At 41.1% G+C, this 16,514-nt stretch overlaps 1 protein-coding gene and 1 long non-coding RNA gene across 2 annotated transcripts in view; one reads left to right on the top strand and one right to left on the bottom strand.

The window, feature by feature from the left end:
• Nucleotides 1-16,514, bottom strand: part of LOC307028189 (uncharacterized protein) — a 55,142-nt gene that overhangs the window by 7,531 nt on the left and 31,097 nt on the right. The gene's annotated exons all lie outside the window — the stretch shown is intronic.
• LOC307028197 overlaps nucleotides 6,412-16,514 on the top strand; it is a 32,776-nt gene continuing 22,673 nt past the window's right edge. The window contains exon 1 of the long non-coding RNA XR_013804890.1: nucleotides 6,412-6,557. This is a non-coding gene — a long non-coding RNA (uncharacterized lncRNA). The remainder of the gene's footprint in view (nucleotides 6,558-16,514) is intronic.

The raw sequence follows: 16,514 nt of genomic DNA, 5'->3' as shown, positions 1-16,514 counted from the left end.
TGACGTATCATGGCACTGCTTTTTACATTACATCTACACACTTTACCACACACACCTACAGCTCCTACAGCATAATATATGTCAGGTTACAGCCGTTGTATATTTTATGAGGTGAAGCACTAAATGGTTTTAGTAAGTATCTACTCTTTGTTTGTAGATATTTACTGAAGCCTACAAAATAAAGAGAGTAATTTAGGCCTGTTATATACAGTGGAGGAAATAAGTATTTGATCGCCTGCAGATTTTGTATGTTTACCCACTTACAAATAAATGAACAGTCTAGCATTGTAATGGTAGGTTTATATAAACAGTGAGAGTAAGAATATCAAAAAGAAAATCCAGAAATTGACATTATATAAAAGATAAACATTTGCATTTAACTGTGGAAAATAAGTTTTTGATCCCCTTGCAACAAACAAGGATTCTGGCTCCCACCGACGGGTTAAATAATTAATCTTCCTTTAAAAGTACTCTCTAATATCAACTTGTTACCTGTTTAAAAGACACCAGTCCACAGAATCAATCAATCAGATTCCATCCTCTCCACCATGGACGAGACCAAAGAGCTGTCTAAGGACCTCAGGGTGAGATCGTAGACCTGCTCAAGGCTGGGATCGGCTACAAGGCCATCAGAAAGCAGCTTGGTGAGAAGGAGACCACTGTTGGTGCCATTATTCAGAAGAATAATATGTGTGTTTCTCAATGGAAGTAACACAAAATGAGCATCAATGGCCCTCGGTCTGGTGTCTCCTGAGCAGGGGCGGATCTACTTGGGTGGCATGGGGTGGCAACAGCCACCCTAAAACTAAACCTTGCCATCCCAGCTGCCACCCCAGTTGGCAGCTTTGTTTTGAAAGAAAAGGTGTGGCTCATCGGACATTTATGAGAGAAAGTCTCTAATGTCCAAATAAGACGGTGTGTAAAACTACACTACCCAGACAAAAAAAGTAACCACTTTGATTTAACTAGGCCAGTAGGTAAGGACTTTCCACTGGATAATAACTACAGCGATGTATATGTTTTAGCTGAATACACGTTTTTTAACCCTAACTGATACAGTTAGCCATTTCTTTAATGTTTGTTCTTTCTGATCAAGTCAAGGTTGTAACTGTTTGCAGTAAAGTTGTGCGGCGCTGAACTGTTCCTTTAAATATTTTCATATATGATCCTAATTACTTGTCTTTAAATTTGACGGAGGGTGAGCAAGCATCTTGTGGAACATTCATCATTAACTTAATAACACTGAATTTGTGAATCATAACAGTGATTGACAGCTGATAGGAATGATATGATTGTTAATATTATCATATTAATTCAGACAAACATTGATGAGACAGTTAATTCATGTACTTATTGCAGCTCACGCCCCTGCCCCCGCCTCGACGTAAGCGTGACGTATGTGGTGCTTTTGCTCTGGCCGGACAATGTTTTGGTGCTCGAAACGGCATGAGACATACCTCATTCACACCAACGGTGTTTTAGGGCCGGTTCGGAGCTGGAGCTTGAAAAGCACCGGGTTTTCCTGTTCACACCGCAGTGGAGCAGCCTCTTAGCTCCGGAATCCGGTTCGTTTCAAGCACCAACAATTTTTCCGCCTAGAGCAAAAGCACCGCCCGCATACGTCACGCTTACGTCGAGGCGGGGGGCAGGGGCGGGATCAACTCCTGATCCCGCTGCTTGGTTGAAAATGATAGATGAAAAATAACTTTTAAAAAAGAGTCAAACAGCGAGGGACATTATAATGGTGAAAACACTCAATTCTACAGATTACTCCCCCCACTCAACGCAATAAGTCCCACCCCACTCAGCAAATCATCTAAAATGAAGGACCCCACTAAGACGACCGTTGAAAACTAGCCATGGATCTGAGAAAAACCAAGTCTGATGTAGCCTACCCTTATTATCACCATGTGAGACTGACCGTTGAGCGGCCCGACCAAGCAAGGAGGCAGAGGCAGAACGTCCAAAAATATAACCCGACGTGGGCATTTATTAAAATAATGTGCACAAAGTTCACAGCCTCAGTCCTGCTGTTCTCCGTGAACACAACCTGCAGCCACAAAGATCTCACACAGGTTTTGAATTTGTTTGACATTTCTCAGTAATGACACCCTCAGACGTCCACTATCATTTATGCTATGCCATCAGTAGTTACTCAGATGTTGAGGGGGATGAAGCTTTTCCTCCTAAATCAGATATGCTTTGTTTTTCAACGAAGGTATACATTTCCTGCATAATATGTTTCTCACAATTGTTTTTTGTAAGCTGCACACAGGTGATACTGAATCTTCTCGATCAATAGATTATAAACTATACCATGCTCAAATAGACTCCTAAGTTATTATTTCATATGTAACATATGTAAGAAAAGGGAGGGAACAGTCAATTATTGAGTAATTGATTTAATATTGGAACATTTATTTCTCAAACCTATGTTTTATGGAAGAAGAAACGTGTTTCTGATAAACTAATATTTTATCAAAAGGTAAATGGTGAATTAATATAACATTTAGAATCATTGAGAAGGGGTTATATCCACAGGGACAAGCTCACCTTTAACTTAAAATAACATTTCTCTGCTTTGGACTGATGAGTATATGATTCTTGCATGTTAAATGACTAAAACAAACCTTACATTTATGCATGTGCATGTGTCAGGAAGGCTCCCAAATAATTCTGAGGGGCCTATCCTATTTTTGTAATGAAATGATAATGTGCTAATCCATTACCTTGAGTTGTCTGCACTCAGGGAAACGTCCCTATCAAGTGTTAACCCAATAACTAGGACAACTCTCAAGGCCAAGGCTCAGAGAGAGAGGGTCACACTCTCCGGCTGCAGAGAGCACCCCCAGCCACGGGCAAGGAAGCACGAGGTCGTTCGAGATGAGAGGATTCTAATCTTCAACTTTCTGAGGAGATGGGATGCTTCAACCCTGCAGGACGAGCGAGGGCTTCGGAGGCTTCTATATAATATAAGGTTCCATGCTTTTTGGAGTCTTCCTAACCTCTCCCATCACGGGGGACACACACACACACACACCTGGATGCGCCACTTGGAATACGCAGTTGCACTGCTCTCAAGCAGATAGCAGAAGGAATGCAGGCAGATGAGCCTCTGTTTCACTGGGGGATCAACTACAGTGCTCTCTGAATGAGCCACACAAAAGCAGAGCAATTGGGGGGGGGGGGGGGGGGGGGGTTGAAATATGGCGCTCTGATAAAGAAGAGTTTGAGCCAATCAGCACCTCAGTGCTAATCTACAGTATCAGGATGCCTTTACACACCAGACATTCTGTGTCATAAAGAGAGGAGGAGAACGCGTCAGGAGGACATGTTCTTCCAGCTCTCGTACAAATAGTCCAGCAGATATGTGAAATATCTTTAAGAATTGTGCTTTTGATGATAAAAGCATGACATTTGGCACACTGTTAGAGCATGCCCTAAGGAGGGTTGGCTATAGGGCCATCGCAAATGTGTCCATTGGTTGTTATTTTACCAGTAGTTTAGGATCTAGACCACCTAGGATCTTGATTCTGGTGGCTAATCCTACATTTTCAAGGATGGGGAATGCATCGGTACTATTTACAACATGCTAGAATGTAGCTAACTAAATGTATCTGGTATTCAGGGAACAAAATACACAGTAAACCATTAACATAATTAATAATGTGAAGTCATACATGTGATGTTACATAATATATATGAAATATTACAGGTTTTCATCTAAATGCAGAGTTAGTTCTGAAAACACAGTCCACCACAGTGGCAAAGGGCACTGCACTGAATTGCTGCCTTGACACATTTGCATTTTCCACTGCACCCCTTTTTGCATCCACAGCGGAGGAGTTCACAACAGGCCTGGTAATGTGGTCCAGTAAACTTCCCATCCACCTGTGGCCTTCCTCTTCCACCCCCAGTCACCCGGGGATGGGAGTTCAGGGGCTGCAAACATCATCTGTCCCCAGCAGTGACCAGCTTGGAAGGCAGCTCTCTTTGTGTGCTGAATAGATGCTGCTTGTGTCGGGGGGAGTCCTTCAATTGTTCTACCTTTCTGGGTGAAGAGCTGCTTGATTGACTGACTCCTGGCTGCTATGTGCGGTCATACAATACCAGAGAGCAGTGTCACGCTCACTTCTCTACTTCCCCTCTTCTACGACCAGGCCAAATCTGTGGCCATGATTCGTCATTCCATCGATGAGGTAAGTCAGGCATTAGAGATTCTGAATCCTGGTCAGATCACTCTGGATCAACCTCTATACGCTGTGGCAAAAACAAATCCAGTGGAGCTGGCCAGCAACTCACAGTGAAGATCATTTGATTGTGATGTTTGTTGGGTTTCACATTGAGATGGCAGCACTCAAGGTACTTGGCGACCTCCTGGAGGGGTAGCGGGTGGACAAGAGCAGTGGCATGTTCCCAGTTCAACTTCTGGTCTATCATCCTGCAGCTGGAAATAGAGTTGATGAACTATGTGCAATCAATAAGAGAGGCTGACTTCCTACTCTACATAAATGCCTTGACCAAGATTGTGCCTTGGATCATTTCATTTCAAACCTTTATTTATGCAGGTGAATCCCATTGAGATCTCTTTTTCAAGGGTGACCTGAAGGGTCCTTTCTCTGGGACACACCCACTATGCCGGATGGCTACCAGTCCACTTACGTGACATGATTGTGCTAAAAGATAACCATCCTGATATCCATGGACAGTTTCTGAAAGGAAACTTTGCTGTGAAGAAGACGACACGCAGCTTCTCTGCTATTGTCATTGACCAGGCCCACGAGCAGAACAATGCCTCTGAAAGGTGATGGTGGTGCTGTAGGCCTGACAGAGAACCCTGCAGCTCTGCGACGCTGGATGGTGTCCGGCCCCGAGATGGCACGTGTGGTTGGGGAGTTTAAGGCCTCCACTGAGAAGAGAAAGAAGACTGACACCCGGCACCATGAGCAGACCAAACATGCACAAATGGCATTTGCACAAGATGTTAAAGCACTAATTGGTGCTACATAAGACATGGGCAATCCATTCTGTGAAATAAGCAGTGAATATCTTCTGGATACTAGAGACCTTGCAGATGCAGCAGTCATTGACACTCTGAACCAGATTGAGAAACTCGGACAGGACGGGTATGACACCTACAGTACAGTGGAGGAAATAAGTATTTGATCCCTTGCCGATTTTGTAAATCCACCCGCTTACAAAGAAATGAACAGTCTATAATTGTAATGGTGGGTTTATTTTAACAGTGAGAGGAAGAATACCAAAAAGAAAAACCAGAAAATTACATTATAACATTTTTTTTGACATCAATCAACGATCAATCACCCTCGGTCTGGGAATCCACACAAGCTCTCGCCCCTTGGGGTATTGACGATCATGAGAAAGGTGAGGTATCAACCAAGAACTACACGGGAGGAACTTGTGAATGATCTCAAGGCAGCTGGGACCACAGACCCAAGAAAACTATTGGTAACACACTACACCATAATGGATCAAACCCTGCAGCGCCAGAAGAAGAACATAAAAGGCCCTTCTGAAATTTGACAATGAACATCTGAATGATTCAGAGAAGGCTTGGTAGAAGGTGATGTGGTCAGATGAGACCAACATGGAGGTGGAAACATTATCATTTTGGGGGTGTTTCTCTGCTAAGGGGACAGGACGACTTCCCTGCATCGAGGAGAGGATGTACAGGGCCATGTGCTGTAACATCTTGGCCAATAGCCTCCTTCCCTCAGCCAGGACACTGAAAAGGGTCATGGATGGGTCTTCCAGCAGGACAATACACCTGAACATACGGCCAAGGCAACACAGGAGCTGCTAAAGAAGAAGCACATTTAGGTGATGGATGGGCCTAGCCAGTCTCCAGACCTTAATCCCATAGAACATCTGTGGAGGGAGCTGAAGTTTTGAGATGCCAAGAATCAGCCTCAATACCTTAAGGATTTGGAGATTGAAGAAGTCTGGAACAATGGTGTTCCACCAGTCGGAAAATCTGGGCTGTGTAAAAATAACACGCGACCTCTGCCTTTCTGCCAACTTCAACATGATCAGTGGAAATAACATTGAGAATCAGTTTTAATGTTATACCATAGTAATTAATTTAGCAACGCTGGGTATTTTGAGCTTGGCGCATGCAGAGGCTAACAACAGCTAGCTCTAAAATCGAATTGGACGTATATTTACCTTCTTTCTCCTAGGGAATCGTCGTTGAAGTTGATGATTACGATTGTAAAGCAGTTTTGAATGTAGCATGTAAACGGTTACATCATGACGCAAACGATAACGCAGCACCAGCCGGACTCTGGGCAGTGTGAAAAGAGCCGGAGCTAAACCGAAGAACCGGTTCTGAACCTGAAAAGCTCTAGCATGGAGCTTGAACCGGAGCTGCGTTGGTGTGAATGAGGTATATGTGGAGGTTTGAAACACGGCATAGTAAAACATTCCTTCATAGTTCAATAAACGACAAAAAGGTCCCTTCAGACGTTAAGACCTTTACAGATACATGCAGCTAAATATAATATGTTAACAGGTTCAGATACACAAGGAGGTAAAAGGTATGATAATAACAAATGAAATACAGTGTTACGTTCCCTCCTAAACTCGGGGTACAAAGGGAAGTAACAAAATATAAAAATAACCGGGAGAGAGGAAACTGATTTGGCAAAATTAGTGGATAATGTTTATTGTTTTGAAAAGGAAGAAGGCTCACCAGCCAAATACAAAACAAACTTAAGATGAACTGAGAACAACTTTCTCCTAAAAGAAAGTGACTGAAGTACTCAATGCACAAAGATAAACAGGAGCACATCGCCTAAAAATGAACAAGTGAAACTAACAGGTCTCACACAGAGACACCACACTACACATGCTGCACACGTCACACAAGCAGCCCAGAGGAGAAGGATTATGAAAACTAAATTATGATTTCTCTCAGAAACATAAGACACAACAAAAGTGAATAGATTCAACAATATGAAACCCTAGAAAATGAAGTGAACATATAGGTACAACAGAAATACAAATACAAATGAATAGTAAGAAAAACATCATAATTCTAATAAAAGGTTAAACGATTAAAATATAAAGAAGCCAACGTAAAAGTAAATGTTGTTATTGAAACTGTTAAATAACTAATATAAGATAAAACCCTTCCTTTATCATAAATGAAACAATATAAAAGTAGGTAAATAATAAAGACTAAAAGACCATTTAAGGGGGTTGCTAATAAAAAGCTAATCTAAAGAGATGTGTCTTTAGAAGGCCTTTAAAAATGTCCATTGAGCCTCTCTGATATTTCCTGGTGTTCCAGTTTGGGAGCGTAGTGGATAAGCCTGACCTATTTTATTTTGGGGGACTTTAGGGATATTCAAAAAGCTGAGGAGGACCTCAGGGCTTGTCCAGGGACGTCAAACGAGACTGACTGTGAATTGAAGTCTGTTAGTTAGACTTCAATTCAGAAAGACACTTCAAATATAACAATACAGCTCTCAGGACATCAGGAGGAGGAAACAGCTAGCTTGGCTCTCAGTTCAAAACTATGCGGTGTGGATTCGCTGATGGACTTTAAGGTGAGAACTTTGAGAAAACATTTTCCCACACTCTTCGCACCAGTACGGTTTTTTCTCCCGTATGAATACGCAGGTGCAGGGGCGGATCTAGACAAATATTCATGGGGTGGCAAGAGGGTGGCAGGAGAATTTCAGGGATGGCATCCCCTGGCAGAAGTATATGCTGATTTAATCGCAGTCATATCAATCAATGTTAACTTGGAAAGCCACAATATTGATATTTTGACTCAATAACATAGGTGACATTATTGTGGCACATCAGTAAAGCCTTAAATATAAATATATAAGGTGGCAGACATCATTTAATGAATTTTAACCGAATGAGTTGGTTTAACTCTTAGACCAGCAGGGGTACCAAATATGCAGAGTGCTGCAATAAATACATTTATTAACTGTCTCATCGATTTGTGTCTGTATGAATATGATAATATTAACAATCATATTATTCCTATCAGCTGTCAATCACTGTTATGATTCACATATTCAGTGTTATTATTAAATAAACTATATTTTTTGGAGGAGTTAATGATGAACGTTCCTCAAGATGCTTGCTCACCCTCCTTCAAATTTGAAAGACCAGTAATTACTATCATAATTCAAAAGAATCAAAGGAACAGTTCAGCGCCGCACAACTTCATTGCAAACAGTTACAACCTTGACTTTACATCAGAAAGAACAAACATTAAAGAAGTGACTAACTGCATCAGTTAGGGTTAAAAAAAAACGTGTATTCAGCTCAAACATACATCGCTGCAGTTATTATCCAGTGGAATGCCCGTACCTACTGGCCTAGTTAAATCAAAGTGGTTACTTTTTTTTGGCTGGGTAGTGAAGTTTTACACACCGTCTTATTTGATTTTCTCAGGACTTGAAACTTTTTTTGGGGGGCAGACCCCCACAAAGAAGAAACCTATATTTACACATGTAAGTTCATCTTCTTAAACAGTTTATTATTCTCATCGACTCATCCGTGAGCAGAGCATCAAGTTGGCATGCCTATAACAGCTGAATGTGGCGATTACCATCTTGATCAGCAAAACGCCTCACAAACGTATTAAGATTTAAAGCTATGGTGCGTTTTGATTCAATGCTGAGTACAGCCAAACATGACAGGCTCTTCTCTGTCATAGTAGACCGCAAACAGTTGCGGCGGCAGAGTATTTGTGTTGGGTAATCTATGGTAGGGCTAACCCATACAGTGGTGGGGCTCAAGTCAGTATTTGCAATGTAATTACATACACACTCCCCTTGACAGTGAAACGCCACGCGTGAGGTTTAGATTATTTCCCTTTCTCAATCCAAATTGAACTGTATGAAATAAAAAGGCACATTTGTCTTGTAGTAAATAAAAAGGGCGACCTGGAGACAATCCTGCAATTTCCCCACAGGTGAAAGAGTTGAAAACCCAACCCCTGCAGGGGGGTCTGGGGGGATTCTCCCCCAGGAGATTTTTTGAAATACTAACATCAAATACACATTCTGGTGCTCTCTTGAGAAGAAAAATAAACAAATATATATTACTACACGACGTATTTTAAAAAATGAATGCCATTTTAGTTTTGTGTTACTTTGTTCTGAAAGCTGAACCTGCTGCTCCTCACAGAGAGGAGAGGGAGAGGCTGTGTGAATTACTTTACTTTGTGGATAAGGGGATAGCCCCCATTGTTCTGTGTGTCAAAATGAAAGACAGCCCACACACCTATCAATCATCAAACCGTGGGGTCTTATAGTTGTACCGATGTATATCGATATGTACTACAGCAAAAGTATTCTCCGTCGGGACTTCCTTCAACAACACAACGCCGTTATCGTGATTCTGATTGACCAGAAGACATTATCAAAGATGTTCTATTGAGAACACGATCACTACGTGACAAAAGTTTTCAAAACCGTTTCTCTTCGGTATTTCCAGACAAGTGGCTACTGAAATCAATCTTACTAACTGCTGTCTGTGTGATTTACTCCGCGCGAGTTGGCAGACTTTATTTTGCTTACTTTTACATCATTTTTCATGGTGGGGCTAAGCCATTTATTGGTATTGCTGTAGCCTACCCCAGCCATACCCTGACCGCAAATACCTCATTCCTTCTGTCTACTTGTATCCAAAATGCTTCTCGTTTTGCGCTGTCCTCCCGTTCAAATGAAATCGCCGCCAATCATATTTCCAAGCTCGCGCCAGGGGGGGGGGAGGGGTTACAAGGCTCGCGTCTTGTGCTGCATTCACTTGCACTCGGACATTAGAGATTTTCTCTCATAAATGTCCGGTGAGCCACAACTTTTCTTTCAAAACAAAGCTGCCAAATGGGGTGGCAGCTGGGGTGGCAAGGCATTTTTCTGAGGTGGCAGCTGCCACCCCGTGCCACCCTGTAGAACCGCCACTGCGCAGGTGGCTCTTTAAATGTGCAGATGTTGTAAAGGATTTGTCACATTGCTGACAGCTGTGATGTCTCTCTCTTCCTTTCGGTTTCTAGAACAGACGGACAAAGAAAGAGAGAAAGTCAATCTAAAAAGCATAAATACATACAGTTAACACAATAAAAACTCACTTAATATAAACCTTGAGTTAATAAAATACTACTTTTACGAACTGTTTGTCTTTATTATATTTATATTATATTAGATACAGCAACATTCTAACCACAGTAAATACCAGAGGTGGGGGATTGGAGTCACATGACTTGACTCGCATATTTTTGGACTTGAGACTTGCTTGACTAACATTGATAACATCTTCGACTTGACTTTGACTTGGTATTCATGACTTGAGACTTGACTTAGGCTTGAGACAGATGACTCGAAAGGACTTTACTTTCTAAAATAAAATAAAATATTTGCATTTGTATTGTACAAAGCCCCTAAAGGGCAATGGAAAAAAAGAGTGAGAGAAAGTAACTTATTCGCTGGAGAAAGTTACTGGTGCGCCAAGTAGCAAGTGTAGTGCATAGGAGACAGACGTTTCATTGCAGACTGTTATGTTTATGTGGGGAAATAGCAGTGCATACATTATTTGAGATATATTTTGAAGTCAGACTTCAATTTAGGGAAATTTCAGCCAGGAGTGTAGAGCCATTTGTTTAAGCACCGGATCGGCAAAACAGGATTGTCTGTGAACCAGTCTGTCTTGATCTATGAATTCATGTCTGTGACTCTCACAGTATCTGCTGCCCGCAGCTGTCTTATAGAAGGAAAACCTCCTTATCTTCATGAAATCTCTGCAGCACCAGGAGGCAGTAACGTGTAACTCAGCAGAATCTGAGAAGAGCAGCACCAGCTGCAAAGAGCTTTTATTTCACTGTGTTTACCTTCACTAGAACAGATAAATAGTGATTGCAGGCTGCTACGTTTTAACAACACGCACCTCTACACACACACATCGTACTGCCTGATTATTCCCCATATGACCTGTTTTATGATTTCAGAGCCCCACTCTCCATTGTTGCTAATGTTGAAAATAAAACTCTACTTTTCATAACCAGTCTTTTAACTGATTTAAATGCGAAAACTGGGGTTATTCATCAGGATTTCGTATGACTTGCCTTGCTTGACTCTGACCCCAGTAACTTGAGACCTGCACATGTATGACTTACTCCCACCTCTGGTATATACAGTGGGGCAAAAAAGTATTTAGTCAGCCACCAATTGTGCAAGATCTCCCACTTAAAAAGATGAGAGAGGCCTATAATTTTCATCCTAGGTACACCTCAACTATGAGAGACAGAATGGGGGGAAAGAATCCAGGAAATCACATTGTAGGATTTTTAATGAATTAATTGGTAAATTCCTCGGTAAAATAAGTATTTGGTCACCTACAAACAAACAAGATTTCTGGCTCTCACAGACCTGTAACTTCTTCTTTAAGAGCCTCCTCTGTCCTCCACTTGTTAACTGTATTAATGGCACCTGTTTGAACTCGTTATCAGAATAAAAGACACCTGTCCACAACCTCAAACAGTCACACTCCAAACTCCACTATGGCCAAGACCAGAGAGCTGTCAAAGGACACCAGAAACAAAATTGTAGACCTGCACCAGGCTGGGAAGACTGCATCTGTATTAGGTAAGCAGCTTGGTGTGAAGAAATCAACTGTGGGAGCAATTATTAGAAAATGGAAGACATACAAGACCACTGATAATCTCCCTCGATCTGGGGCTCCACACAAGATCTCACCCTTTGGGGTCTAAATGATCACAAGAACGGTGAGCAAAGATCCCAGAACCACACGGGGGGACCTAGTCAATCACCTGCAGAGAGCTGGGACCAAAGTAACAAAGGCTACCATCAGTAACACACTACGCCGCCAGGGACTCAAATCCTGCAGTGCCAGACGTGTAAGAAAGAGAAAGAATGCTGAGTTACTCTCAATGAATGTAAGAAAGCACTGCGTAAAGCGAGAGCAGCCTACTACTCTTCATTAATAGATGAGAATAAGAATAATGCAAGATTTCTTTCAGCACTGTAGCCAGGCTGACAGAGAGCCACAGCTCGACTGAGCCTTCTATTCCCATAGCACTCAGTAGTAATGATTTTATGTGCTTTTTTAACGATAAAATTGTTACTCTTAGAAACAAAATCAATGACCTCTTGCCTTTGACCAGTATAGTGTTATCAACAGCTCCCGGAAACGTAAGTTCTAATATTACACAAGATAGTAAACTAGAATGTTTTTCAGCCATAAACCTTGAACAATTAAATTCAATGATTCTCTCTTCTAAACCATCAACGTGTATCTTAGACCCGATTCCAACTAAACTGTTAAAATAAGTTTTTCCATGAATTAGCACTTCTTTATTAAATATTATGAATACGTCTTTATGATAAGGCTATGTTCCACAATCATTCAAAGTAGCAGTGATAAAACCGCTTCTTAAAAAGCACAACCTCGATCCAGAGGTTTTAGCCAACTATAGACCTATTTCTAATCTTCCATTCCTCTCCAAACTTCTTGAGAAAGCAGTCACAAAACAGCTGTGTGATTACTTAAAAAACTATGATTTATTTGAAGATTTTCAGTCTGGCTTTAGAACACAACATAGCACAGAGACAGCTCTGGTTAAAGTCACAAATGACATTCTAATAGCATCTGAAAAGGGACTTGTCTCTATTCTTGTCTTGCTCGATCTTAGTGCTGCATTTGATACTATCGACCATGATATCCTATTGCAAAGACTAGAGCACTTAGTTGGCATACAGAGAACTGCTTTAGGCTGGTTTAGGTCCTATCTATCTGAACGCTCTCAGTTTGTACGTGTCAACGATGAATCTTCCATGCAAACCAAAGTTAGCCATGGAGTGCCACAGGGCTCAGTGCTTGGACCTATTTTGTTCACACTATAAATGCTTCCGTGAGGCAATATTATAAGGAATCATTCTGTAAACTTTCATTGTTATGCGGATGATACTCAACTATATTTATCAATCAAGCCTGATGAAATTAATCATCTAAATAAAATTCAAGACTGCCTCAAGGACTTAAAAACGTGGATGACATTACATTTTTTGATGTTAAACACGACCAAAACTGAAGTTATTGTACTTGGCCCGAAGAATCTACGAAACAAATTATCTAAAGATATACTAACTATGGATGGCATTAATTTGGCCTCCAGTGAGACTGTAAGGAATCTTGGTGTTATATTTGATCAGGATTTATCCTTTAACGCCCACATAAAATCTATTTCAAGGACCGCCTACTTCCATCTACGTAACATTGCAAAAATCAGGCATATCTTGCCTCAAAACGATGCAGAGAAACTAGTCCATGCATTTGTTACTTCAAGGCTGGATTATTGTAACTCCTTATTATCAGGGTGTACCAAGAAGTCAGTCAAGTCGCTTCAGCTGATTCAAAATGCTGCAGCTCGTGTACTAACCAGAGTTAGGAAAAGGGACCACATTACTCCTGTTCTGGCTGCCTTACACTGGCTCCCTATAGAACACAGGATAGAATTTAAAATTCTTCTTCTGGCCTACAAAGCCCTTAATGGGCAGGCGCCATCTTACCTTAAAGAACTCATTATACCCTACTGTCCTACTAGGGCATTGCGTTCCAAGAATGCAGGGTTGTTGGTTGTTCCTAGAGTCTCTAAAAGTACAATGGGAGCCAGACCCTTTTCTTATCAAGCTCCACTTTTGTGGAATCAGCTTCCAGTTTGTGTTCGGACGGCAGACACCCTATCCGTTTTTAAGAGTGCGCTTAAGACCTTCCTTTTTGATAAAGCTTATAGTTAGGGCTGATTAGATTCAGCCCCTAGTTTTGCTGATATAGGCTTAGTTTGTCGGGGGACATCTTACTTCTTCCTTCTCTGTCTATACCTGTGTACTCTCATGTTCCGATTAACCCAGCTTCCCCAAATGTCTTTCTTTTTGGTGTCTATATACGCCGGGATCCGGAGTCATGGATGATCCTGCGGTCCTGTGTCATGGATCGCGAGTCCTGGATCTTGAGTCGTGGCTGTGGTCCTGGATCATAAGTCCTGGATGGATATCCTCGTGGATTCATCTTCCTATTATACACACATGCATTTCCAAACATTTGGACTACCTATGTTGCAAATGTATTATCTTTTCAATTTACACACGGCATCTATTGGACATCTGTCCGTCCTGGGAGAGGGATCCCTCCTCTGTTGCTCTCCCTGAGGTTTCTCCCATTTTTCCCTTTAAACTGTGGGTTTTCTCTGGAAGTTTTTCCTTGTACGATGTGAGGGTCTAAGGACAGAGAGTGTCGTATTGTCATACTGATATTCTGAACAAACTGTGAAGTCCACTGAGACAAATGTAACATTTGTGATATTGGGCTATATAAATAAACATTGATTGATTGATTGAGTTGCATCCAAAGAACACCTACTGTGAAACATGGGGGTGGAAACATCATGCTTTGGGGCTGTTTTTCTGCAAAGGGACCAGGACGACTGATCCGTGTAAAGGAAAGAATGAATGGGGCCATGTATCGTGAGATTTTGAGTGACAACCTCCTTCCATCAGCAAGGGCATTGAAGATGAAACATGGCTGGATCTTTCAGCATGACAATGATCCCAAACAAACCACCCGGTCAACAAAGGAGTGGCTTCGTAAGAAGCATTTCAAGGTCCTGGAGTGGCCTAGCCAGTCTCCAGATCTCAACCTCATAGAACATCTTTGGAGGGAGTTGAAAGTCCGTGTTGCCCAGCGACAGCCCCAAAACATCACTGCTCTAGAGGAGATCTGCATGGAGGAATGGGCCAAAATACCAGCAACAGTGTGAAGACCTTGTGAAGACTTACAGAAAACGTTTGACCTCTGTCATTGCCAACAAAGGGTATATAACAAAGTATTGAGATTAACTTTTGTTATTGACCAAATACTTATTTTCCACCATAATTTGCAAATAAAGTCTTTAAAAATCAGAGAATGTGATTTTCTGGATTTTTTTTTTCTCATTCTGTCTCTCATAGTTGAGGCATACCTAGGATGAAAATTACAGGCCTCTCATCTTTTTAAGTGGGAGAACTTGCACAATTGGTGACTGACTAAATACTTTTTTGCCCCACTGTAAGTGATTATTCTGATACCATCATGTTTCATCTGTTATAAACTGGCGAAGCTTTATTTATTGTGTCCCACCCCAAATATGTGGCTTTGAAAAATATTATTTCATTGCAAATCAATATTAGGAGTTAGTGTACTGAGTTCCTCTCAGGAGGATATATAATAAAAGGTGTGTTAGCTGCTGAGCCTGTTTACTGTGCATACGACACACCTGGCAGTTTGTTGTTATATTGCCACACTGTTTTGATACTGACATTATCTTTGCACTAAGGTGTGTCTGCACTACTGTAATTTTGTCTGTGGTAAATAAAAGAGAGAACACCAAGGATATAGGAATCGGGAGTAAAAGACCGGGGATCGGGAATATTTTTATTATTTTATTTAATGTTACAAAACAAAAATTACCATACTCACGTCTTAAAGTCATCCTGAGGCCTTAGTTTTGGTTTAAAATTACACAACATCATGTATGTGTTGCTTCTTTTGGGCTTGTTTTCATAGACCTGGTTGCTTATTTCTCTCAAATCTCATTTCATTTCAAACCTTTATTTATCCAGGTGTATCCCATTGAGATCATTGATCTCTTTTTCAAGGGAGACTTGCTCAAGTAGGTTCCACATGAAACATAAGAAAACATAAACAGAACAACAAAAGGACATCTTACAGCATCATTACAGGGATTTACAATTTACATAATTATCCACAGGTACAGCTTCCGATTGAGTAGCATCCAACCGAGCTTTAAAAACATTTAGTGGCACCAGATTGCTCAGTTTCCATTTCCATTGCAGACTATTCCAAGACAGTGGAGCTGCGCATCTAAATGCTATCTTCCCTAAGACAGTCCTAGCAGTTGGCACATTTAATAAAACTACAGCATGCGATCTCAGGCAGTAGCCACTTACAATTCGTTGTGAGATCAGGGTGCAGATGTAGGATGGAAGTTTCCCTAACATGGCTTTATACAGGACTGTCTCAGAAAATTAGAATATTGTGATAAAGTTCTTTATTTTCTGTAATGCAATTAAAAAAACAAAAATGTCATACATTCTGGATTCATTACAAATCAACTGAAATATTGCAAGCCTTTTATTATTTTAATATTGCTGATTATGGCATACAGCTTAAGAAAACTCAAATATCCTATCTCTAAATATTAGAATATCATGAAAAAGTATACTAGTAGGGTGTTCAACGAATCACTTGAATCGTCTAATTAACTCGAAACACCTGCAAGGGTTTCCTGAGCCTTGAAAAACACTCAGCTTGGTTCAGTAAACTAAATCACAAGTATGGGGAAGACTGCTGATCTGACTGCTGTCCAGAGGACCGTCATTGACACCCTCCATCAGGAGGGTAAGACACAAAAAGAAATTTCTCAAAGAGCAAGCTGTTCACAGAGTGCAGTTTCA

Source organism: Notothenia rossii, assembly GCF_949606895.1.
Source record: "Notothenia rossii genome assembly, chromosome: 2".
NCBI classification, from domain to species: domain Eukaryota; kingdom Metazoa; phylum Chordata; class Actinopteri; order Perciformes; family Nototheniidae; genus Notothenia; species Notothenia rossii.
The sequence above is the reverse complement of the archived record's forward strand: the minus strand, read 5'-3'. Positions and strand labels throughout refer to the sequence as shown.